General features: G+C 37.5%; 1 non-coding gene and 1 pseudogene across 1 annotated transcript; both read right to left on the minus strand.

The window, feature by feature from the left end:
* Nucleotides 1-7,930: 7,930 nt before the first annotated feature.
* Nucleotides 7,931-9,783, minus strand: LOC145626928 (berberine bridge enzyme-like 8 pseudogene; annotated as a pseudogene).
* Nucleotides 9,784-19,106: 9,323 nt separating this feature from the next.
* LOC145629563 (U1 spliceosomal RNA) lies at nt 19,107-19,266 on the minus strand. Its single transcript, XR_014111728.1, has one exon. It is a non-coding gene; the product is annotated as a U1 spliceosomal RNA (small nuclear RNA).
* Nucleotides 19,267-24,079: the final 4,813 nt, after the last annotated feature.

The raw sequence follows: 24,079 nt of genomic DNA on the forward strand, positions 1-24,079 counted from the left end.
GCGATTCTTTTGCTCTATCTTCTTCCCTTTTGGACGCCATCGTACTTTAGTGTATGATCACAGTGGGGTTCAAGCTTGGGGATTAATGCTTGAAATTATTCCCCACATCACCTTTCTTTTACCTTAGATTAATTTTGTAGATTCTCTATTTATTTTCCTTTAATAAAATGAGCATTTATTTCCTTACATATGATCATCGCATTGCATTGCATCAAAAAAAAATAAATCCATGTCGAACTAAGCACAAGATATACCAATGATTCAAGGCACCCCTTGTAGCCACATTAAATCATTTTCACCTTTCTAATTTACAATCCTTTCTTTATAAACCACTTTGAGCCTCGTCTAACGATAGACCTTTCATTTTTCAACCCACATCTACCTAACCTTGGAATGGGATGGTGTGTAACTTATGCAATTTTAAAAGCTTGAGTGATTTCAAAAGATCAAAATAAATAAAAGTGTACAAAAAGGGCAAGTGTTCCAATGTCTTTGATATGAACATGTCTTTGATATGAACACGTCTCAGATTGCGTCTCTTATCGAGTGCTCGGTACCGTGCCTAAGAAACATGAATGCCAAGTGAGTGATAGACCGCATGATCGGGATTGCCCACACTTATAAAAATAAAATAGATGCTAAAGCAAAAGAAAGAACTAAAAAAGAATATAAACTCAAGCATAAAAATATAGAGATTCAAAAGCAAGGTTGCACACCTTGGGGGCTTATCTAGGGTCTTGAGCCTTTATCCCCTTCTTCTTCAAACCTTTAGCCTAACCACGTTCTAACCCTTAAAAAGACCTTTTTGAGGTATACATACTTGTGCGAGGTTCGGCTAGAGCTACGTTCGGCCTGATTCCTAACGGATACTTAGGCAACCACACATTGAGGTGCGGCCGTGATAAAAATGCATTCATATTCATACTTACACCATGATCATATCAAGGGATATCCTATGCTCATCCTTATATACTTAGAGCTAGACTTGGGGGCTTGATCCCTACATCATTAGCTTACTTAGCCTAAAAGTCACCACCATTTGACTCTTCTAAAAAAACAATATTTTTCCACACACTTAGCTCTTGCGGCCTAGCTTTAGTGTCACTATCATACACATCACAGATACATGACCAAATATACTTCCCTTAGGAACTCTTTGTCATGGAATCTTAACACAACGTTGAAGCATGTATTGTCATGTCAAAATCGCTTATCAATTGTCATTGCATCACGAAGTATGAAGTTCTTAGCCTCTGTGCCTAAGTTACCTAAATACTTTCATCATTGAGTCAACCATTGAGATAGCCTAGGATGGATTAATCCTTGCACCTTGAGAGATACTATCAAATGACATTTGACTAAGCTCATTCAACATGCACCTTCAAAAACTCCGCTTTTTTCTTTTTTGCGTCTTTCTTTTTCGGGAGAAAGTCGGTACCCTCCACAAAAATGACGGAAATTTTTTGCTTTTGCACAATCATAATACAATGCACACACGGGTCATGAGTAACACGTGTCATTTCACTTCGAGTCGAGTCAACCTCGAGTCAATCACAGCTAGTCGAGTTTATGCCTTGAGTCGTGTCGAGTCAATAAGTTAAGCGAACTTAAACCTTAGGTCAACCCTAAGATAATTAAGATAATTAAAGAGATTGGCAAAGTTCTATAGTAAAAAATAAATACAGGTGCAGTAGAAAAGGGAAGACCCTACTTCAGCGCCTAGCGCTAGATCTTTTCAGCAGCGACAGAGCTCGAAGCCTCTCAGAACGGTTATTTCGACTTCATACAACAATTTCGGGTTCCTTGGTACGCTAGTTAGCTCCTATAAACAAATTGACATGATTAGTAGTCAGCTCGATTACAATCGTAGTAAGTGATTGACCTGAAAAAATACGTCTCACTTAGCTTAAGCACCTAGAACACTAGCTTACTACAATCGGTTTAAAAGCAAGCACTTAAACGACAATATTTCCAAATATGGATTGTCGCGCATTCTTATTAAACGACAATATTTCCAAGAATGGATTGTTGTGCATCTTCTTCAACGACAATTATTCCAAGATTGGATTGTCATCTCTGGAAAAGTTTTCAAGCGTGGATTGTCGTGCTCCTTCTTTGTTTGGCAAGTTTTTCCAAGTTCGGATTGTCATACATTCATCGACTCATTGGCAAGTTTTCCGAGATCAGATTGTCATACACCCAGTTCCCTATGGCAAAATTTCCCAAAGGATTGTTATAGATCTCTATTCATCATAAATTTAGGCAAAGGTTCCTCAACATGGATTGTCATTCATTTCAGCAAGTGGCAAATTTTCCCGAAGTGGATTGTCGGACGACTTTTTTTTTTGCAAATGTTCCAAGACGCTGATTGTCAATTGTGGCAATATTTTCCTAAAAGGATTGTCGCATAGCATTGGCAAATTTCCAAAGTGGATTGCTTTTAAGAGTTATATTCTAAGGTGTGGATTGTCGATCGTAGCAAAATTCTTATGACAGATTGTTACGAAGCATTGGCAACTTTTCCCAAAAATTGGATTTTAACAAATTTTCCGAGATACGGATTGTCGCTTCATCGTGGAAAAATTTCCAAGGATGGATTATTACGAAGCATTGACAACTTTCTCTAAATCGGATTGTCATACATCATACAAGAGTTGTGTTGGCATTTATTCCCAAATAAAAGAGGATTGTCATCACAGCAAAAGCACCGACATACTAGTTCATGTAGCAAGGCACCGACATAATGGTTCGTTTAGCAAGAGGCACCGGCATACATGTTCACAAGCAGCAGAAGCGCTGATGTAGAGGCATAGTGGGAGAAAAGTTCAAGCGAGCTTTTAAAGATCGACAAGCGGAGATCTTCGGTAATTTCCTTTGGAAAATTATCGCAACAGATGAGGATATCTTCAAGCAAGGATATCTTTGGCAGCATTCCCTGGCTTACGGAGAGTTGTCACAAACAACTGAAGGTAATTTCAAGCGAAGTTGTCTTCGACCATGTTCCCTTAGACGTGGAGGATGGTCATAATGCGGATGAAGATTGTTTCAAGCGAAACAATCTTCGATAGTATTCCCTTGGACGTGGAATATTATCAATGCGGATGAGGATTGTTTCAAGCGAAGCAATCTTCGATGGTATTCCCTTGGACGTGGAATATTATCATAGCGGGAGAGGATCGTTTCAAGTGAAGCAGTCTTCTATATTGGAAGCAGTTACAAGCGTATCAGTTTTCAAGCAGGATGACATTCTCTTGGTAGGAGGTCATCAAAACAACAGTAAACAACAACAAATCGGTTACTTTTAGAGACGTGTGCTTGACGGTGCAAGATACGTGTTTCTTAACTCTTTTATCTGTTTAACTAACGCTAGTTTTACATGTATCGGCGTTACAAGAGTGATTTAGGATCGCAGAACGTTCTGAAACATTCTCCGTCCCTATCGATACTTTGACTTTTGTTTTCGAAACTTGCGTTTCTCCAAACTCAGTCAAAGTGGGGGCTTCTGTAGACACCCATTTGTGTCTCCCCAAAACCAAACCCAGTGATGAGTACCTTTCACGTCGAATCATAATCGAATGAAGTGAAAGTGTGGAAAGTTTAGTGTTGCGGATAGTTTTAATTTCTTTTCTCTTCTCTCTGTTTTTGAAAAACTTATTTTAAGAAAACATCCAATCCAGTTTGGTTGGTCCATGATATGGGTCCAATAGTAGTGTAGTTGGATGGGGCTTGGCAAGAGCTTTCCAACGATATATTATAAGCCCAATTCCGATGAATATTGCGGAAGTTATGGCCAAATTACTAAACTGGGCCCGGTTTGAGCCTTATATGCGGCCCAATGATCTAGGGGAGGGCCTAATATAGATTTATCATTCCTAATGCAATTAGGAATGGTTTTAGTCTTCTAGATTCTTCTAGAAGGTTCTTTTCATTCCTAATTCAATTAGCATTGATAAATTGACTTTTGTTGACTTTTCAGAGTTTTAATTAAAATCAAAGAGCATTTTTGAGGGAAATACGATTTTATCCTCCAGTACGGCAATTTTTATTAGATTTTAAGAAAACGCGTGAATTTCCAGGTCATCGCCAAACGCTAGCTGTAGCGCCTGGCGCCAGGGTCAGCGTCTGGCGCCAATAGCCAGCGCTGGCGCCAACCTTGTTTCATGTGCGCTAGACTCTGTTTTGATATTTTATCTTTTTGGCTGATTTTCTTTAATAAATAACGTCGTAAAAACTCCGTTTTCATTGACCTACAACCAATTTTCATTCTCTTCTACAATTTACTCTATTTCTCTCTTTTTTCTAAACTAGCTTTTTACATACAAAATTCCGCATTCATTAGATCTAGAAACACCTAGCCATATTCGAAATTGCCTTCGCCCTAGACGTGAAAGGTTTAATTTCTGAGTGTTTGGTCCCAAATCTCTATTTCCATTATTTAATTTGATTGTTTGTTTATTATTTTCCTTGAAGTTACTAACGTGTGTATTTTGTTATTAGAAAGAGGTACGAGGCATCAAAGTAAGTACTTTAATGGTTTTTATTGATGTTATTATGTAGAGTTCATGTTTAGGTTGTTATTTTGATATTCCTAGTATCATGTCTAGGGTAACTTTAATATCAAATATGATTATTATGATGCTTCCTATGTTCTTCCTAATATTTATGATTGTTAGTCTCATGTTAGGGCTAAAGCTTTGATTTTTATTGTTTAGTGACATGCTAGGGTTTGTTATTAATCTTGTTAGTATCATGCCTAGGATCTTGCTATGCTTTAACGTGATTATTATTATGATTAATATGATTGTTATTATGATTATTGTTTTGATCATTATTATGATTAAATATAATTTATAATTGTTATGCTTTAACGTGATTATGATTATTTTAATGATTTATGATTATAATTGTTATAATTATTGTTATGATGATTATTTTTATTTATGATTGTTATGATTATAATTTTATTATTTTTATTATTATGTTGCTTGATACTTATTGTTATTGCTTGATCACACCTTTTTATGCATGTTTAAAGGGAATTTGTACTTGTAATCACGCTTAATAAGATAATTAATTTAATAATCTTGTTTAGGGTTAATATGATTATAATTCAAGTGATCGCCAATAATAGATTTATTTGTGCATTAAATTCAACCAACATTGATAAACAGGTTTAGGGTTAATCCTATTGATTGCATGTTAGTCAGAAAGCGCACATGAATACGATCAGAATAAAGTAGAGGCCTATTATTAGGGCAGGTTCAATCTCTTTTAGGTTGGATTTGTACCTTCATTCCCGAACCCTTATTTGGTTCAAGAACTTATGGAATTGACGATCTCCTGGATCGTTAAGGGGTGTAACCTTCACCCTGTGAACGGTTTACAAGTTCCTAAAACTTGTTGGCGACTCTTTTGCTCTATCTTCTTTCCCTTTGGACGCCACCGTACTTTAGTGTATGATCATAGTGGGGTTCAAGCTAGGGGATTAACGCTTGAAATTATTCCCTACAGCCCTTTGATTGTTCCGCGACGCTTGGCGTCCCTGGTCTTGCGGTGGCCGATAAGAGGGACCAGCTTGGTTGTTTTTCACAGCTTCGGTCAGTTGTCTGAGGGTGTCTTGGAGAGTTGTGTTGAACTGCTCGGTCAGCTTTTCTAGATCTTGCCTAGTAACAGGTTGCTGATTTCCTTGATCAACCTCCATGTTTTCACCTTCATATTCACGGTTTGATTGCGGGTTGTTCCGCGGCTGACGAGGTGGGCGTGACTGGCCTTGAGTTTGATTCTTCCCACTAGCGTTTTGGGAAGGATCGGTTCGACGGGTGGTGACCATGACTTTTGTTTGACGTTTCCCCACAGACGACGCCAATTGTTTCTGCAAAAGAATTTCGGATCGAAGTTGAAGGGGAGCCTGCTCGTCTGGTCAAAGCGAGTCCTGCAAAACAACAAAAGTCAACTGCCTCGGGGGGTGTTCCCGAGAAAGCCCCTCCGACGGTTAAGTTAATAAACTGTGTTTAGAGAGAGAATTTGTAGAGAGAGAGAATTAATTACCTCGCTAATCTGTGAAGATTATCATTTATAGGAGAGGATTAACTAACTTGATTAGGGTTAGGGTTAGGGTTTATGGCCGTTCTGGGCCGTGTTAGGCCCTGTTGGGCTATATTAGGGTTTCTCGGGATGCGTGTTGTGCATGATGATTTAATTTTCCTGTTTAGGGTTTAACTAAGGGCATTTTGGTAATTTATGTATTTAATGAACGTGGGCCCACAGGGGGTCCAAACAATTACAAAAACATATTTAACTTAAATTACTAAACTAAAATTTATTTTTTCTTACTAAATTTAACTTACTTTTACTAAATTAAAATTATTTTTGTTGAATACTACTTCATTTATTTCTTTTTACTTCGATTGATCGATCTATAGTTACCTGACACGCAAATACGCAATTTAACGAAGAAACTAAAAGATAAATAATTTTTTTTAATACAAAAACATTAGGGTTTCCTGTTCCTAAAAAATTTACATTGACTTATTTTTTCCTTATTCATATACTTAATTGACCATTGTTTTTCAGTAATATATATATTAAAAATAAATTAATCATGAAATATATTGTTTAATGTGTATAAATATAAAGTTTTGTAATATCAACTTTTAATAATTTTTACTAATATTTTATCATATATGCTTAAGGTCAAACTAGTACATTGATATTTGTGCTAAGTTTGACTTGTCAATTAGTCGAGAATGAAGGGGTGGTTCATTTTTATTCAATTTTTTCTTTAATCTTTCACTTAAGTTGTGTGCCAAAGGGCTATAGATCAAGCAAAATAAAGGAAATGTATTTATTTTAAGGTGACGAAAAGTCGAAAACATGAACTAATGGAGTTAGAAGTTGGTCTAATTAATTATTTTACAAAATTTCAAGTTCACAGAATCTAAAGGATAGTGTATTTTTTCCCCTGATAAGGATGCTTTAAATTATTATAATTTTGACTGTGTGGATATTTGTTACTCACATATGTAAGGGTTGGGATTACTTTTTACTATTCTCACATGATCCTATATTTCTAAGTCTATACACACACTTTGGAATTTGTTATATACAACCGAGTGCATTGTATTCACTCTTTAAATTTGTTATATATAACCGAGTGCATTGTATTCACTCTTTAAATCCCTCAAATCCCTTCTCTCATTTAATTTCCTTCCAAATGTTTCTATCCAAACATATTTTAGGAGACTTGCATATCTAGCAGACTAGCACGTAGTTATTTTAAGGTGCCTAAAATAGCTTGCCAAATAGATTTAAAGGAAGGGTTTTTCTAAGCTATGTCCCCAAAGTTATTGAGTTTCTAAGGTGTGCCCATGTTTTTTTTAAAATTATAAGATATACCCTCCAACATAAGGTGTTTATTCAACCGTACCCTATAATAACGTTAATCCAATGTTAGTAGTTGTGTTAACGGTTCATTACCACACTTAAGAGAGAAATTTCACGCCCAAATTGGGTTAGAGTTATATAAGTAGGTTAACATTTAACGGTTTTTTCCAAATTTTCTCATCTGCTTTTCCTTCTTTCTTCTAAAAGCAACAATTTATATATCAAGCTCTCGGTGTATTTCTTATACTTTTTTCTCATCCACTTCTTTATTACTTCCTATTTATTTACAATTCTAACGTCGAGTTTAAGTCAGAGGGTATGGTTGATTAAACAACTTAAGTTGGAGGCCACAACTTGTAATTTTGAAAAAGCATGGGCACACCTTAGAAACTCAACAACCTTGAGGGCATAGCATAGAAAAACCTTTTTCTTTTTTCTTTTTAATTATCTTGAATGTAACAAGCCGCAGCAAGTTATACAGGTAAACAAGAAATATGACAACATATAGATTACAATTTACAATTATACAATGTGAAACACTCTTTTCACTATGGTATAAGTGTATAACTGTATAAGTACAAATCAATAGACATATATTACAATAATACAATGTTAAAACACTTTTTTACGCACTATGGTATAAGTACAAATCAATATAGTATTTTATTTAAAGGTAAGAAAAATAAAATATTAGATATGTGCTTGTATTCTAAAGTATTACGGTCCATGCACTAACGTGGAAGAGTTGGTATACTTTGCTCATTCCTAAAGAAGTTATCAGGATCAACCATGGTCTTAATTTTCACCAACTTATCAAAGTTATCCTTGAAATATTTCACCCCATATTTTTTACCTTCAATGTAGCTTCTTGTACCTTGGTGATTAATCCCCAAGTCAATGTCTCGATAATTAAGAAAAGCTTCTCTTGGATTTTTTGAAACAAAAGGAGTCATGTAGGTATGGAGTTTTCTTGTCAAGTCTATATAGTACTTTGATCTATCATTGTCTTCTTCGTTCCAATTAGTCGCGTATTGAAGCTTGAACATGTTCCCGGCCCTATGAGGGAATGGTGTCGCATCAGCCGGTATCTCTGCCATTTGGCCTCCATAAGGGTTAAACGTGAGTTGAGGCGTTTGTAGTTCAACCATTAGCTTCCATAACCCTTCTAACCCGTATCTTGGAATTGGCTTCTTCAAATAGTCGGACTTTCTTTTGAGGGAAGTTAAACTTGAAGGGTGCCTATCTAATAAAGTCGAAAGTGGAGTTCCCATAGCAAAGTCATAATAGAAAAGGACAGATCCAATCCAACTCATTTCAAGGCAATCCGACTTTTCTAGGCCTAACAAGGGAAAATTCTCTTGTACTAGGGATAAAAGGGATTGAGTGTCACCTAAAAATAAGCATCTAAATGTTGCTTGGTTTGTCAAAAGGCCGGTTTTGGTCGAGTTTGTAACACCTAGGGTAAGCCTAATGAAGGCATCACGGTCCAAATTTGGAGCAACATGTTGATATTGATCAACAATATCAGTTAGGTTTTGGTCTAGTGTCCTTGAAACCCTAAAAACAGTGACTTTTTTAGGTACTTTAACCAATTTTATCTTATAGGAAAGGATAACACAATAACTCGAACCACCACCACCTCGAATAGCCCAAAAGAGATCCTCTCCCATGGTTGTGCGATCAAGTATTCTACCATTGACATCCACAACTTTGGCATCAACAAGATTATCACTTGTAAGGCCGTATTTTCGCATTAAATTACCATAACCTCCTCCGGTGATGTGCCCTCCAGCACCAACGGTAGGACAAACTCCTGCAGGGTAAGCATGGGTGTCACTCTTGTTCGCGATGTTGTAGTATACTTCACCTAGGAGAGCCCCGGCATCCACCCAAGCAGTCTCATCCTCGATGTTTACATCAACTGAACGGAAGTTGAACATGTCAACCACGAAAAAAGGGACTATAGAGACATAGGATAGCCCCTCATAGTCGTGGCCTCCACTTCGGACCTTTATCTCAATACCGGTCTCCTTGGCACACAAGATCGATGCTTGGATGTGAGATACATCGGTAACTGTCACAATGAGCAAGGGTTTACGAGTTGTGGAGGTATTAAAACGAAGATTTCGTACGTAGGATTGTAGAACATTAGAGAAGGATGTATTTTGTGGTGCATAAATGAGGGATGATATTGGGTAGGATTCAAGAGAATGGCTAGTAAGACATTTTATTAATCTATCTTGAATATCATCATTTTGATTTGAAACTATATTTGCATTACTTTTAGTAACAAGAGTTGATACAAAAATTAAGGCTAGAAAAGAAATAAATGTGAAGATACGAACCTTCATGTTTGTATTGTGTTGATACTTACACAAATATATGATATAATTTTGGTTTTTTGTGTTGTTTATTTTTTTGTGTTGTTTATAATGATCAAAGGTTTGTTATTTATAGAAAAAAAAAAAAAAAAAAATCAAGGAATAAGTAATTGTATGAATAAGGTTTAAGATATATTCTTGAAATTTTTGTAAGTTTAATTGTTAAGAAGTTGGTTTTGAATTACGGCTAAATGTAATTTGACCAAGAAACTAATCAAATTTCACGTAGAAAATGGCGTTGAATTCCAAATTGTAAGGATGACAAATATTGGGGTACCGTAGTTGATTATTCTTTATTTGAATTTTATTATTTCACGTGGGATAAGATTAATTAGGTGGCAAGAAAATGACTGCATGATTTTGATTAGAATTATTTGATCAATCATATATTTGATATAAAGTCATATGCTCACATGCACAATTAAAGAATCAGAAATTTTAGTTGTGTACAAGTCAATGCTTTGCATCTAAATTATTTAATTTTTGAATCATTTAACTGGAATTCCCTTTATATTCAACAGAGTACGTAACTATATCACAAATAAACACATTTTTTTTTTTTTTTTTTTTTTTACAAAGAGTTATATAAATGAAAAGCAAAATTACAACCTAAACTAAGTAAAGAAAGCAAGATTACCCGATAGAACATTAGGGGTCGGATCATACAACTTCTATTCGTAACCCGTTATTCGTAACGGGCAGTTGAAATAACCCGTTACGAATCTTTTATTTGTAACGGCTTATTTGTAACGGTCATTTCAACTGCCCGTTACGAATAACTTGTTATTTGTAACGGACACTGCCCGTTACAAATAACACTGGCTATCTGTAACGGTGACATACGTAACGCCCGCTGCCCGTAATGGATAGGCCTTTTTTGCCCGTTACGGATAGGTATTTTTCCACTAGTGTCTTTTCCCTATTTTTTCCTAACTTACTACCTTTATCTTCCTTCCTACAATGAACATAATCTCTAAACTTCTCATTCTCCTGTGTTACTGCAAGAGCCTCATCAACGAAATCCGGAGACCAACCTAATAAGGATATCACCTCCTTTAGTTTTTGTTTGAACTCACAATTTTTAGGATCTAACTTAAGGTCTTGTGCAAGATCCATGAAAGCTAAGGTATGTTTATTAAGTTCTAACGCCGCAATCGCTCTTCTAAAATAAGCTTTCACATTAGTAGTATCAAAACACAAAACCGTGGAACACAATTGACCCACTCTGTCATAGTCTTTCACCTTGATGAAGCAAACACAAAAGTTTAGATTAAGGGACACAGTTATTCCCGAAAACATCAATTTATCCCATTCCCCACCACTACAAACAAAAGCAAAGCACAAAATCTTAAGAGCAAGAGAGTATTTTGCAATAGCAGACCCCATTTGATTTTGCTTGTAGAATATGTTTCCCTCATCTTTTAAACTCTTAACAAAATTGAGAACATCAAAAGGATTCTCCAACTGCCCAACCATAAACTCCAACTCATGAGAAGAGACATCATTGTCTTCGACATGTGAAATACACAACATCCCCCTTAGTTCCTTAAAGCTAGATGTTGGAAATAGGTAATGCAAACGGATGCTCGCGCCCGATCGGGCGGTGTTCGCTCGATCGGGCGGAGGTGGCCAAGGAAAATAGGAGAACTCTCGCGCCCGATCGGGCGGTGGACTCGAGTTTTTGACGAGCCCATCGGGCGGCTTCGCCCGATAGCTCGCCCGGGATGGAGTTTCTAGATCGCCCAACCGGGCGCCCGATCGGGCGCCCGACCGGGCGCGACACCAGGTCTGGAGAAACTTAATCTCGCGCCCGATCGGGCGGCAGCTCGCCCGATCAGGCCCACCTTTTTTCCTAGGTCGGTTTGATTTGCGTGTTTCCTTTTCCGGGACTCATATAAATACGAGTCTTGCCTTTTCATGAGAATGATTCACTTTCTAGCCGAAAACACAAACCTACCTTTTGAGATCTGAACAGTTCTTGAGCAATTCCACTCTTCGAGTTCAGGTGCACGAATTACGGAGAGAGTTGCGTTAAACTTGGGGGGCGTGCGTCATCAGGAAACCTGTACCGGTGGTGGCGTATTTCGCTTCTAAGGCAGTGGATTTTATTCCACGGCGCGACTGTGAGTTTGAGATCTTCAATCAAGTATTTTCCCTTTCATCTTCTCTATTTTGTTATTGGAATCAACAGGTATTTTACCAAAAATTTAGAAGCGAAATAGTATTAATTTATTATACTGTTGATTCCTAGATTATTAAATTATATAAATCGTTTGATCGGGATGGAAATTAAAATTTGGTTCGGGATCGTCATATGAAATTAATCCGTATTATTCGACAGTTCAAGAACCCTATTTTTTGGGGAAATTTATTTTATCCGTCAGTGTGCAATATCTGTGTACATTGTTGGAAGGATGAACTCGAATTTAGAGAAAAGAAAATCCTGAAATTTCCATTGAAGTATGTCGGTGGAAGCAGTGCAATTGAGAAGTCTTTAATTTGGAATATTAATTAAAGTGGTAGATAATCAAAAGGTTGCTCCTTCTCTAGCGAAGACTCCAACAGGATTTGCAAGTAATGCAATCGGTTATGGAGTGCGAGGATCGATGGGCAGCAATGGTGTCGACTTTCGAGTTATAACTCAATAAAATCTGTATAGCGAGTGAGCCGAGATATGCAACAATAGTTGGTCAGACCATTGCTCGTAATCAGATAAGTTATCCTTCTCAATTTATTTAAGTAATTTCTAACTCTACATAATATTTGTGTCTATTATTATGTGCCCCTGTTATATATGCATAATTTAATTATTATGAGCTATTGTTTAACAATGTGGGGGTGTTTTGAGTTAGATTTTTGTGACTAACTAGTAAGTTAGTTTGTACTCTAGTTGATGAGTAGTATTGAGGAGGAAGGTCTCCGAAAGTGACGTTTATCTATAGCTTTTGGCTTGTTGTTTGCAAGTAATTTTTTTCTGCTAATGTATGTTTCGTCCAATGGTAATTTATTTATGTTCATGGACTTTAATGTGATTTGTCCTAGCAGATTAGGGATGATATATAAATATGTTCTATCTTATGATAGTGTTTTTATTGTTATTTTTCCTAATCATAAACAATGTTTTGTTGAGCACGGAGCATGTGATAAGCTTGTAAGTGTCTCTTTTTTTGATTAAAAAAGGGATTTAGAATTATTGTTTCTTTTAATTCTTGTGATCTTAATAAGCTTTATTCACAAACTTGAAATGTATTTAATTGGCTAGAGGTGTAGCAATTATTTTTCTTGTTGATGGTCTAGATGAGACCAGGTTGTTTTCCGTGCTTATTAGCAGAATTAAAAAGGCTTGACTTCGCAAAGCTAGAATGGCCGTGCAAGTTTGAAGTGTAAGTGCCCCACATGAGGTAAGGATGGGAATTAACATTCTATATGTCTTTAAAAACTATTAATATTCTGTGAATGTTAGTATTGTGGGGGTTGCAGATATGTATCAGCTGTTTACTTGTTTAGTAAGTATTTCACCCAAGAATTTGGTTTATACTCCCTAATTTGTTACCTGATTCATGATTATTTTCATGTGGTATTTGTGATGTGGGGGTTTCCAATAATAAAGAATTGACTTCTAGATATGTTTCACGTAAAGCATGAAGGCTTGTGGGATTGTGGGCGATATGTATGCTGAATATCTGCAACGTTTATCATGTACGAGCTTGATATGTTAAATCCTTGAAGTGTCTCAAGTATATGTTTTCCTATGACATGACATGTTAGTTTTGCTCGTTCATAGGATTTGTTTTTGCTTCCTAAGCTTTCTCCTGCCAGTAAAGTTGATGAGTTCAGCATCTAAGGTGTATTGGATTAAAGTTTAAACTAGTTGTGTATCATCTTGGTTTTACTTTCTTGATCAAAAGTTGTATGTAGATGTTTGTTGTGTGGTTTATATATTCATGTAGTGGTGAATGGAAAATTCCTGAACCATATAGATAAACCTGATTGACTAGTTGTGGAAAGAAGCATGTTAACGCGAGTTGTGCTCTCTCTTTGAGTCCGATATGTTTGAGAGTAGTATATCTTTCCTTGCTATTATAAATCCATCAGTTGCAAGTACCTTTCAAGGTGAGTTGAAAGGTGGTTGATTGGAAATGGGCTAAAGGTAAGATACTATGTTGTTAAGATTTATTCTGTAAGTTTGGTGCTAACCAACTCTTATGACTCACCTGATTTGTTCTAAGCTTGTCTGATTTGCAGTAAGGTTGCTTAAGCTTTCTAGCATGATTGATTGTAAATCAAGGGTGTGTATTTTAAAACGCATGCACAGGTGACAACTTAGAAGATGAGGTATTTTTTGCTCATGATGTTATATCCTTTGTGATATGTATGGTGAGTGGGGGTTAGATTTGAGTACTCTAACTTGTTATGTTAAGTTTTTCTTGGCATGTGAGTTGAACTTCTTGATGCATGTGTGATTTTACTATGGTTCGCATTGATAGAGTTCATTTGCTAGAATGATCATAAGTTGTTAACTTCACATGCATGTTGTTAATTGAGATAAAGATGTATATGTGTCTCTAAGCCAAGAGACAAGTACAAGATAATGTGATAAGCAGAATGGTTCTAGGAAGTATGCCGATGAACTAATAAAGGTACGCATTAATCTCATTATTGTGATGTAGAGAAAGTGGTTTGGTAAATTATATTTATCATGTCTAAGCCAGAGTTATTTTCATGATTTGGCCTTGACGTTTGATTCAAATATGCTAATGTTTTGCAATCTAAATGATGAACAAACTATTCTTGACGTGTAGTGGTTTTGTTGTAAACTATATTGTTCATTCTGTTTGTCAAGAGAGAATTACTCAATTACTGTTTGAGTTTCAGTTAGTACAGGGATGAAGGTTAAAGTGAGAAAGTTTCTCAAGTACCTATCCAGTAAATTCTAAGAGACAATGATTGAATGAACAACGATGATTAGTTGAACCTCTTCAATGTATGGTTTTTACATGATGAAGGGTGATGCTCTATTTCGAGTGCGCTGCAAAACAAATTGTTGTACACTATCCATTATGAAGAAAAGGTTCATTAGATTGGATGACGTGGTCAAGAAGATGATTGTTGCAAAAATTAATCTCTGGAAGTTTGTCCATTGTGGGGGTAAGTTGATCCTCATGTTCTCTACATTATTTTTCACAAGTGTCTATGTATGTTGTCAGGAACTACAGATGTAGTGACAAAGTTAGACAGATCTTGTGGAGCTGATACTCATGTTAGAGTACGTGAAAGCAAAGAAGAATCAAGCAGGTCCTTATACTAGGATGAAGCACAGGTAAGTGCTTGATTGTCTAAGAGAATATATTTAAGATCCTGTGGGGTATTTTAAATTATTCTAGTGACGAAGTTTAAAAAATTGAGTCTACGTCCTGAAGTGATCTGGCTTGATAACCCTCTAATTTATATGGTTATGAGATGCTTTGGTAGACTTGTTGCTTGATGTTTGCAGGTTGAGCTTTAAGTGCTCTTAATATGTTCATAACCCAGATTGGGTGGTCAACTGTGACAGCTTACATGGACACACCGAAGTATTTTAGTTTATTAAACTTTTGTTCTGAATGGGTCTGGAGCCTTTCTTTGGTTGACTCATTGCTGGATATACACCATATATGTTTATTGAATCTATAACTCTTTTTATGGTCTGTTGACCAGGTAGATAGATTCAGTAAGGTTGAGCGTGGCTCTTAATGTCATTTGTCCAGTTATTCTTTGAGTAGGAATTGATAATGGTTCTTAAGTGGATTTAAGACCGTTAGCCCAGTGGCTCTTAGAGTAGGACTGATAATGACACCGAAGGAGGAAGGTTGAGCATTGCTTGCTCTTAATACTACTAGCCCAGTTGCTTGAGAGTAGGGAATGATAGTGATCCTTAAATGAATTAGAATCACTAGCCCAGTTACTACTCGAGTAGGGAACGATAGTGGTACCGAATGACTAAGGTTGGGAGTATCCCTTAATGCATCTAGCCTAAAGAGCTCATTGAGCAGTGGATTGATAGATGCACCGTCGAGTTGATAGGGTTGAACTTTTCGTTCTTAATGTTCTTATTCCATTGCACAGAAAAATCTTGGGTTTGCAAGGTGCTTGAATGTGTTTTAAGCCTGCAAGGAAAGACCCTAGATGTGCTGGGAATGTGTATTTTATACACAAACGGAACACCTACGTGAGTACGAGGGGGTGGCCTCCTTCAAGGGAAAATTATGGTGTAGTTTTCCTGAAGTACTCATGAGAGCCCAAGGTGTAGCCCAAGATTGGCGGAGTTGCTTAAGCTCTAAAGTCAAGGTATGTGTATTCAAGGTCCCTTCCTCGCTCCTAGGAGTTTAAATCTTAGGATACTCACTAGGGAAGTGTTGAAAACCTTGTGCACTAATGTGTTAGTTCAAACCTTTGGATACTAGCATTTAAGTACTTAGACTTTCATTTACTGTTCAGATTTCATGTTGAAGATCCGCTCGGATTAGTGGGGGATTGTTGGAAATAGGTAATGCAAACGGATGCTCGCGCCCGATCGGGCGGTGTTCGCCCGATTGGGCGCGACACCAAGTCTGGAGAAACTTAATCTCGCGCCCGATCGGGCCCGCCTTTTTTCCTAGGTCGGTTTGATTTGCGTGTTTCCTTTTCCGGGACTCATATAAATACGAGTCTTGCCTTTTCATGAGAATGATTCACTTTCTAGCCGAAAACACAAACCTACCTTTTGAGATCTGAACAGTTCTTGAGCAATTCCACTCTCGAGTTCGGGTGCACGGATTACGGAGAGAGTTGCGTTAAACTTGGGGGGCGTGCGTCATCAGGAAACCTGTACCGGTGGTGGCGTATTTCGCTTCTAAGGCAGTGGATTTTGTTCCACGGCGCGACTGTGAGTTTGAGATCTTCAATCAAGTATTTTCCCTTTCATCTTCTCTATTTTGTTATTGGAAACAACAGGTATTTTACCAACACTAGCCATTAAAGAAACTTTAAACAAACAAATTGAAACACCAAAGGCAAAGTTGAAATCAACTACTATTCTTTCCTTAATTACATACAAGTACTAACCATACCAAGAAGAAGAGAAAGTCAACGATGAAGGTACCGAGCACTCTGTTTTGTCTTCATCGACATGACAAAAGATGCAATAGGTGGCTTGAAGAAGACTCTTAGCTAGCACACATGTGAACCATGAAACAAGACGCCTAAAGAGAAGGAAGAAAAATCCCCAAATTGAAATCCTAACCCTATCGATATATATACTTCGAAAAATCGAAGCTTATGGTGTCTAATCTACCACAACACCTTCGAAGACTGCTCGCCGGCGACCTTATAAGAGCAGCGACGCTCAGGCCACCGGCGACAGGGGACAAACACGGGGGTGGGACTGTGGCTCGTTTTGAGGAGAGAAGGAAGAGTGTTTTGAGGAGATTAGCGTTTTGTTGATACAAAAAGATATATCTACTCTGAGTAGTATGTGAATAAACACATGCTTCATGAGCTATTTTCATAATGTCAATGGCATAGTTTGACCTTAGGCCCTGTTTTATTCGCCTTATTTCCACTTATTTTAGGGTTAATAAGTTTAGATAAGTTCAAAAACGGGTCATCAATAAGTTCAAATAAGATAAGTTCAGGAAAAATAAGTTCAAATAAATTCAGATAAGTTGTGATAAGGGTTAATAAGCTTAGATAAGATAATATAAGTTTAGATAAGTGAAAATCAGGTTAATAGAACACACTCTTAATACGTGTAATTATAAATTAATAAAAATTATAAAAATGATATTTATACTTAATTAACAATATATAATACGTAGTACTATTTAAAATACCGTATGAGTATTAACTTAGGGCTTGTTCACATTTACTTAATTTCAGTTCAGTTCAACTCTAATCAGTTCAGTTCAGCTCTAATCAATTCAGTTCAGTTCAGTTCAACTCCAATCAATTCAGTTCAATTCAGCTCCTAATTTCCCTCTCTCATAAAATATTCATTTCAGCTCAGTTCAGTTCAATTCAGCTCCAATCAGTTCAGTTCAACTTAGTTCAGTAAATGTGAACAAACCCTTAATTGATAAGCTATCTATAATCCGCCAAAAAAAAAAAAAGTAGGTTAATTGAATTCATAATCAATCATCTGCTAGGTTTCGTGGTAAGTTTTCACAAAATGTCGGCATCACTTAGTTACGTACTTTTGTAATTAAACATATGATGGTTGACTGCAAATAGAAATATATATATATTATTTATTAAATATAAGTTTGCGTATACCCGTAATCTATCATACATTATTAACGATGATTTGCTATTGTCAAAAAAAAAAAAAAAAAAAAAAAAAAAAAAAAAAAATTAACGATGATTTTATTGAAATAATTGACCTGGGACTTGGACTATGTTTTAGCTAAGGTGTAGAACTCTAATAGCAATCTCAATTTTTCATGCTGACACTAAAATGTCGTATGGCCTGGGTATGCTCATTACAGCGAGTTTCATGCCACGTACCGTAATTTTAACTATTGATCATAAAAAAAAAAAAAAAAAAAAAACCTAAACAGATTATGTAATTTTAACTACGAACAAAATTGATCAAAATATAGTAGCCCTACACTAACACGAAACTTCTATTCACTAAAAATATTATGTATCCCAACGTTTATAATTTTTCTATCAATATAAACAGATTTTTTTAAAAAAGATATGATACAAGGTACAAACTAGTTCAATGAAATAAGAGTTATGACTCTGAAAAACCAAGGTATCCTTTATAACAGTGAGGTCAGTTTGTCAAATACGGGTCTGGACCATATCCGTCACGGAAGAGTGCAAGTCTATCACTTTACAAAACTAAGGAGGTTTACCTCAAAACTATATGACAATAGGTGTAGCGGCTTATAAATTGTTTAACTCTCTCTCTTTCAACCAATATGGGACACTTACATGAGGTGCTATTTGAGAGGGCTATTCTTTAACACTCCTCTTCACATGTAAGGTCCCTTTTTATCTTTGTCTCATGTGATTTTTTAGGCTAGAATGTTTCTTTACTCCCCCTTACATGGACCAACTCTTGGCCCATTGAACTTTAGCCATTTAAGGTCCCATATCGTAGGCTTGACTCTGATACCATGTTAAGTATGGGTTTGGCCATACCCGCAAACCAAGAGAGAGAGTTCACTTTACAAGTCCAAAGGAAGGTCCATCCCAAAACTATATGTCAATAGGAGGAGTAGCCCCTTAGTCTTATAAAGTGTTTAACTCTCTCTTTTTCAATCAATGTGGGACATTTACATGTGATGATAGTTGAGCGATCTATTCTTCAACACTAGGTCAAGGGTTGCGCGGACGCAGACCCCGTTATCACAAATTATGACATACACTTTTCCTCTTGGGAAGATGTTAGGCTAGTGCCCCTCCTAATGTGCAATGGCGGCCACCAACCTAGGCCATGAGCCTTCTTGATCCCCATAGACCCTGTCAAGGTAAGTGGACAAATAAAGGAAAGAAATTTAAAATAAAAATTACTCCATATATGATTTAGAGTACTAATTGATTTTTTTACAAATTGAAAACACACTCATCATTGATACTTCTGCTCAAAATAATTTCACTTTTAAAAGTTTTTTTTTTTTCGTATAAGTTATTTCACTAAATGTCTTTTTTTAAATACATCAAACCAATATATTGTTGTAATTCTTATTAAATTAGATAGTACCATGTACAGAACACCTAAGCTAGCACAAAATATTTTCTAATCACCCAAAGACAATTCATTTACAAAAAAAAAAAAAAAAAAAAAAAATAAAAAAAAAAAAAAAATAAAAAAAAAAATAAAAAGAAAGAAGAAGAAAGTAATAGCACACTATGTAAATTAAAAGTCCTCACCAGTTAGGAGATTTATAGGTTTTTGTAGCAAAGCAATGAACAGACTCAAAATTCTATGTAGTTTCTCAGTCCACCTCTCCTACAATCCAGTCCATTTTCATTCTTGTGGTTTCAAATTTTCAATGAACGCACTCTTTTTTTAATCTAAACGCGGCCCATTTCTCCTAAATACCTCCATTCCATATCATTAATCGCTGCAAATAATATGAAGTACTTTTTTTTTTAAACTTCTTCTAATACCTCCATTCCATATCATTAATCGCTGCAAATAATATGAAGTACTTTTTTTTATCCCAACTTTTAAGTTTTTAAGTAACAATCCAAACTTTAGGATTATTTTCTTTTATGAATTCCATATCCTTTTCTCTCTACATTGTTTCATTGATAGGCGTGGAAAAAGGGGTGGTTTTGGTGGTAAGGGAAGGAAGGGGATAATGTTATATTAGTCATTTGAAATATAATTACCATATTATTTTAATGATAAACAATATGATCGGTTTATTTTTTTTACACTGCTACAAAAAAGGCCTTAGAGAACTATTATAACAGGCTTTATAGATCGTCTTAGGGGCGTTCTTCTGCTAAGCGATGTATAAAGTACAGAGAACGGATTGTGTAGGCATTTTATATAATAACAATTAGAGAACGGTTGTTAGTACACCAAGGAAGGAATACAGAACGGTTTAGGTCACTTAACCGTTTTGTATTGCATTACAATAGAGAACGGTTAAGTTAGATAACAGTTCTCTAATGTTTTTATTTTTTTATTTTTTTATTTTTTTATTTTTTATTTTTTTATTTATTTATTTTTTTATTTTTTAAATTCGGCCAACTGTATTTAATTATTCGAATTACCCCTCTACGTATTTTATACCGTATTATTCCTGTATTTTAATAAATCCAAGATCCTGTACGTGCAATATAACTTTATGTATAATAAAATTAACAAAAATATTTCCAGATACGACGAAAGCCATCAAAATATACTTCATATATATAATTTAAAACATCCAACCACAATTAAATTGAATCATTCATACAAAATTTGTTCTATACAAACAAATACGTGAGTTAAATATCAAAAATCTTTCTAGTTAATATTGATTAAAAAAAATAAAATTGATGCCCCAAACATACCAATACCATATTGATCTACAATACACATAAATCATCGTCGTCGTCATTTGGTTGATGGTATCCGGTAACATATGAAATCCACCTTTCCCTAAGCTCGTCAATCATTTGTTGAGAATATGTATGAAGAACTTGCTTAAAATACTACAAAACAATGTAAATACATACATATTAGTTAATAATATAAAATAAATTGGTCTACATTTAAGGATATTGCACAATGATACATGGTGTTTTGGGGTGTTTTTGTCCCTTAGGAGAGTTACGTCACGAAGTCTGATCTGGTTGAGCTGTACCTGCAAAATAACGGAGACTCTGGGTGGTCGGAGCTCCGCCTCCGACGGTCAAGTTAGTAACTTGAAACGGAATAGAGAGAACGGAAATTTAAGTGGGTATCTGCTCGGATTCCAAGCTCAGGTCTTTCTCTGATGTAAGAGAATAAGGGTGTAATAAATGATTGAATGTGTCCCCAAAATGGGGAATTATCTCCCTATTTATAGGGTCGTTGGAAAATGTGCCCCTTCCTAGGTCACTTGACCTAGATTTTAGTGGGCTGCGCCGTTTTACGGCGCTCCTAGGAATTTGGGCCCTTGAAGGCCGCCATTTCGAAAACATATATGAGGGCGCCAAGTTTCAAGTGGATGTCGGGCCACATGGGCCATCCTGAGCTCGACACGTGGCGACCTCTCATTGGTCCACGTGTCTAGGGTAAAAATACCCTAAACATTTGCCCCTCACAGGTCGCACGTGCACATCACGTGGGGCCTGTGACACGTGTCCACCTTTCATAGGTGAACAGTAACGGACAAAATTTTTGAATTTCAAATCAAAAATTTTCCCCCCACTTTTACTTTCTATAAATAGAAAGTTACCCCTCTCCTTTTCACACCTTACGTTCACATTGACTTTTTAGAGAGAGAACAAGAGAGATTCTAGAGAGAGATTTCTCTGCTCCCGTCTGCATCACAGCAAGTTTCAAGCTTCCGAGTGCTAGCAATTCATCACCCGGTTCACCGGCTGTAGCGGTTTTCAAATTTTTCAGAGTTAAAGCAAGGTAACCGCCTGTACCATTTTAGATTTTCTCCCTTTCAATTTGCATACCATTTTTTCCGCCTGTATACCCGGCTTTCTTAAGAGAATATAAATGAGTTCCCAATCCACCCACTCGGCATTGCCTAGGACACTCAGCCGATCCCCCGGAACGGCTGAGTCTAGAACAGGGGGTGCCTCTTCTGGACTGTCGGAACCAATATGCTCATCTCCGAATTCCTCCCTCTTTGTTTTTGTGTAGGACACAATGGCCAGAACGAAACAAACGACCAGACGGTCTAAAAGCCGGCGCACCATGAGAGTGCCAGCCGATGAGGTTTTCCCGGAAGGGGAACAGAGGAATTGGGAGGAGAGCGGATCTGACGAAGAGGCTCCCTCTACCTCCGGGAGCTCTGGAGTAAGAGAGGTAGACGGCGAGGGAGCCGCCTCCTCTAATGAAGCCGGCGATGCTGAGACCGGCCAGGGATCAAGAGCGGAATCTTCCGGCTCTGACCAGGGTGATTTTGCGGCTGACTATCAGCAGCCGCCCAAGGTTGCTGACAATCCCAACCCCAAGAAGACCCGGATGCTGCCGAGCAACATTGCACTTCTGAATATCGGGTTCAGGACCTTCAAAGAGAAACATCCATTTGGAAGGGGTTGGGAAGTTATTGTCCCTCCGGCTGATGTTGTGATGGCCTGGGGGGACGACATTGACCATGCAGATGATTACTTCATCTGCTATGAGGCGGTTATCGAAGCCGGCCTCCGGTTCCCCCTCCACCCTAGGATTAGGAAAATCCTCAAGGGATATGATCTGGGGGTTTGGAAACTCACCCCTAACTCGTGGGTGAATATATTAAGTTACATCGCCGCCTGCGATTTTCAGAACTTGAACCCCAGCTTTTCCGCCTTCGCTCATATGCACTACCTGACCAAGGCCCCAGGCGACCATGGGGCATGGTATACGCTGACTACCTTGCCCCAATATCTAATGACTTTGGACAAAGTGTCCAAGTGGTCCGGGTGGAAGGACAAATTTTACTTGATTTCTTCCCCCACCTTGAGACACATCCGGACACTGCGCCGGTACAACAACGAGCCGGCTCTTCTAGGCCGGAAATTCCCTCTCCCGGTGCTATCTACTAAGGCCCGGGAGCAAATAATAGAGCCCATGGGGGATGGGACTCACATCATAGTTCCCAAGAACTGGATCCCCCATCCAGACTTCTTCAAGGACGAGTGCTTCTTGTCCGCCTTCGGGCTGAGTACAATGTTTTCTAGGGGTAGAATACTTCTCATCCGGAATGATTGTTATTTCATTTTTATTGCAAACTTGCCTTAATTTCTTCTAACTTGAAATTCTTGTTTTTGCAGACGAAGCCTTGAGGATGGTTGACCAGGGTAAAACTCCTGCTAAGTCTGCGGCGCTACTGCGCAAGGAGGCGGCACTTGCCAAAAAGGCAGCCATCGAGGCTAAGGATACGAAGAAAGGCGGGGTAAGACCGCCTGACTTTATATGTTTGTTTGTTTTTCTTTTTTATATATATCGGTTGGGTATGCTTACATTTTGCTTCTTTCTCAGGAGTCCGTCAAGAGGATTTCACGATCATTATCCAAGTTGCTCAAAAGGCAGGGAGATGATCTGGAGAAGGCTCCGGCTGCCAAAGCCGCCAGGAAGGATCCCCCCCAGAAACAAACATCTGCCCAATTTGATCGTCCAACGACTAGGGGCAAATCCCCTGCTGTTCTGAAAAAACTCAGCGAAAGCTCAGCGCCGGATGTTTCAACGACATCGAAGGGTGGCGAGACACCTAAGGTTGCAGGCGGTGCGGCAACCACTGGGAAGGAGAACAAGTCGGAGACCCATCCGGAAGCTCAAGGTAAAGAACGAACTGAAATACCTTGGCCACTTGATTTTATGAGAATCAAGGCCAAGGTTGATTCTTCAAAAGGGTCAGTCAGCAGCTGGCAACGAATGAATGCCGACTACGAAGCTTCTATCTCACAAAGCATTACTTTTGATGTAGATCTGACTTCTGACCAGCCGGATCTTGCGAGCTTCGCAAAGCGGATGGTGAGGACCCTCACCCGGTCTGAGAAGGCTTCCGTACCTGATCTGCAGGTCGTGGACTTTGACCGGATAATGGGTTCTCTTGCTGAGGTAAATGATTCCTCTATCTTGATGTCTTTAATATTTAATTTGACTAAGTAACTCATAAACTGGCTGTCATTGTCTCAGGCTATGGTGAGAG

Source organism: Chenopodium album, chromosome 4, assembly GCF_948465745.1.
Source record: "Chenopodium album chromosome 4, dcCheAlbu1.1, whole genome shotgun sequence".
NCBI lineage: Eukaryota > Viridiplantae > Streptophyta > Magnoliopsida > Caryophyllales > Amaranthaceae > Chenopodium > Chenopodium album.